General features: G+C 34.2%; 1 non-coding gene across 1 annotated transcript; it reads left to right on the top strand.

The window, feature by feature from the left end:
• Positions 1-3,003: 3,003 nt before the first annotated feature.
• LOC148852798 (small nucleolar RNA R71) lies at positions 3,004-3,110 on the top strand. The gene has a single exon (XR_016100152.1). It is a non-coding gene; the product is annotated as a small nucleolar RNA R71 (small nucleolar RNA).
• Positions 3,111-3,550: the final 440 nt, after the last annotated feature.

Below are 3,550 nucleotides of genomic sequence, written 5' to 3'. Positions count from 1 at the left end.
TTTTGTGTCTATTCTTTGTCATAAAACTGCACCTAAAGTATTATCACTTGCATCACACATGATTTCAAAAGGCAAATTCCACATGGGGGTCGAAACTATAGGGGCTTTGATCAATTTCTCTTTTAAATAATTAAATGCATGTAAACAAGCACTATCAATTACAAAAGGTGCGCCCTTCACTAAAAGATTAGTTAAAGGCCTAGCAATTTTAGAAAGGTCCTTAATGAACCTCCTATAAAAACATGCATATCCAAGTGAACCTCTTTCAACGATTTTGGAGGAGGAAGTTTTTCAATTAATTCAATTTTTGCTCTATCCACTTCAATACCTTTAAGATATTTTGTGGCTTAAAACAATTCATTCTCTAACCATAAAATGACACTTTTTTCAATTAAGAACAATATTAGATTCTTCACATCTTTTAAGCACCAAAGACAAACTATGCAAGCATGCATAAAATGAAGATCCAAAAATAGAGAAGTCATCTATAAATATTTCCATAAAATCATTAATGAAGTTGAAAATACAAACACCATGTATCTTTGAAAAGTAGCAAAAACATTGCACAAACCAAAAGGCATTCTCCTAAATGCACATGTTCTATAAGGGTATGTAAAGGTAGTTTTCTCTTGGTCTTCAGGAACAGTAGGAATTTGGTGATAATTAGAATAACCATCAAGAAAATAATAAAATTCTTAACCAACAAGTTTTTCAATCATTTGATCAATAAAGGGAATGAGGAAGTTATATTTTGCAGTAGCATCATTCAATTTCCTATAGTCGATACATACCCTCCAACTTGTTACTGTCTTGTAGGGATTAATTTATTATTTTCATTTTTTACTACAGTGTTCCCGCCTTTTTTAAGAACAACTTGCACAGAATTTACCAAGAAGAATCAGAGATAGGAAAGATAATACCTGAATCAAGCCATTTTATCACCTCTTTCTTTACTACCTCTTTTATATTAGGATTTAACCTCCTTTGGGGTTGCACCATAGGCTTGAATCCTTCTTCCATCAAGATTTTGTGCATGCAAACCGATGGACTTATTATTTGAATGTCACCAATGCTCCATCAAATTGCCCTTTTGTGTTCCCTAAGCACTCTTATCAATTTTTCTTCTTCAAGACTTGTCAAGTAAGAATAAATAATTACATGTAAGGTAGATGAATTCCTCAAATAAACATATTTTAAATGCGAAGGAAATGTTTAAGTTCAAGAGTAGGAGGCTTCTCAATTAATGACTTGGCTTTTGAAGAAGAAGAAGAAATATCCAAAGGAATTTTTTTTTCTTTTTTTGTCATGAATCCTTTTCGCTTTTCTCCCAAATAGTCTATGGCCTCCTTATGTTTCTCATTTAAAATTTGTTCATTCACATCAAAAGAGTTAGCAATGCAATTTTCTATGGGATCGTCTAACCTAAATGCATGAAATTCTCTCTACCAAATTATTAATGCAATCTATCATTAAGACTTTTTTTTCATCAATGGAGTATTTCATAGCCTTAAACACATTAAAAATAACTTCCTCATTATTAATTCTAAGGCTAAGATTTCCTTGTTGGACATCAATTAAAGATCTTCCTGTGGAAAGACTCCCTAAAATTAGGGGGCATATCATAATCTTCTTCCATGTCCAAAACAATGAAGTCAACGGGAAAAATAAATTTATCTACTTTTACCAAAACATCTTCCACTACTCCCTTGGATATTTGATACTTTTGTCAACCAATTGAAGAGAAACAGTGGTAGGTGTTGGCTTCTTCAACCCAAGCTTCCTGAAGATAGAAAAGGGCATCAAATTAATGCTTGCACCAAGATCATATAAAGCCTTATCAAAATTAATTTCACCAATGGTGCATAGAATAGAGAAGCTCCATGAATCCTTGAGTTTTGGAGGTAATTTATTTTGTAGGATTGCTGAGCATTTCTCATTAAGTTTTACCATCTCAAACTCCTCCAACTTTCTTTTGTTTGAAATTATTTCCTTCAAGAATTTGGCATAATTTGGCATCTGCGAAATAACACCAAGAAGATGGATGTTAATATGCAACTTTTGAAACACCTCTAAAAATTTAGCAAATTACTTATCCAAGTTAGTCTTAAGAAATCTTTTAGGAAAAGGAAGAGGGGGTTTGTACGATTTTAAATTAAGAGTAGAAGAACTTCCCTTTTTCTCCATTGATGACTCACAATCTTCTTCTTTGGCTTCAAGGTTTCGGCTTTCTTCCTCTTTTACATGCTCATCATCTTTTTCTTCTTTTCCAAGTTCTTTTCCACTTTGTAGAGTGATGGCCTTTACTTATTCCCTGGGATTCTTCTCGGTATTGCTAGGTAATCCTCCTTGTGGCCTTCCCGAAATTGCTTGAGCAAGTTGTCCAATTTGAGTTTCCAAGCCTTGAATTCTTGCCTCCGTACTGTTGATAAATTTTGACATCATATCCTCCAAATTTGGCTTATTCTCTTATGGATTTTGTTGATGTTGTTGTTGAAAGCCGGGAGATGCTCTTTGTTGGTTATTACTCCAAGAAAAATTTGAATGGCTTCTCCATCTTGGATTGTAAGTGTTGGAGTAGGGATTGAAATTGGACTTGTTGCCACCGTAAGAAATAAAATTAGCTTGTTTGGAAGAAGAAGAAAAAAAATGATTTCCTACTTGACAGTTTACACTAGTGTGTCCCCCTTGCCCACAAAGCTCACAAGAAGAAAAGGGAACAGAAGAAACACTCAAAGTTGAAACCCCCAAACTTTCAAATTTCTTATTTAATGCAACAAGTTGAGCTAATAAAGCAGTGATGGAATCAACATTACAAATTCCAACTCCCTTTTTATTTGTTCTCTCATTGCCCCATTGATAACTATTGGCCACCATCTCCTCCAAAAGTTCATATGCTTCTTCGGGAGTTTTCCTCATGAGGATACCACTTACAACTGCATCTAACATTGAACGATTAGATTGATTAATGCCACTATAAAAATTTGCACTTGCACCCAAACAAATAGACCATGGTGGGGACACTTCCTAAGCAGTTCCTTAAATCTCTTCCATGACTCATATAAAGTTTCATTATCAAATTGTGAAAAGGTTGTTATGTCATTCCTTAATTTAGTTCTTTTAGCAAGTGGAAATACTTAGATAAAAACTTTTGTGCTAAGTCATCCCATGTAGTAATAGAACCTACAGGAAGAGAATTAAGCCAATCTTTTGCTTTATCCCTTAAGGAGAAGGGAAACAACCTAAATTAAATAGCATAATCACTAACTCCATTATTCTTAAAAGTATCACATATTTCAAGAAAATTAGCAATATGAGAGTTAGGGTCATCATTGGGGCTAGAAAAGTGCACACTCATCTGGATCATCTGAATGATTGCATGCTTGATCTCAAAATTGTTCGCTTGCACACTAGACCTCCTAATGCTTGATGCAGTACCACCTAGAGTAGGTATAGCATATGAGCTCAATGTCTTTGGATTATTTTGGTCTTGAGCCATCTTGTTCTTTTTCTCCCTCGTTCGCTTTTTCAAAGTTCTTTCGATTTCTTGATC

This window comes from Nelumbo lutea, chromosome 5 (genome assembly GCF_056320005.1).
Source record: "Nelumbo lutea isolate HS-2025 chromosome 5, American lotus-T2T, whole genome shotgun sequence".
NCBI classification, from domain to species: Eukaryota; Viridiplantae; Streptophyta; class Magnoliopsida; order Proteales; family Nelumbonaceae; genus Nelumbo; species Nelumbo lutea.
Note: the sequence above shows the minus strand (reverse complement) of the source record. Positions and strands in the feature narration are given on the sequence as shown.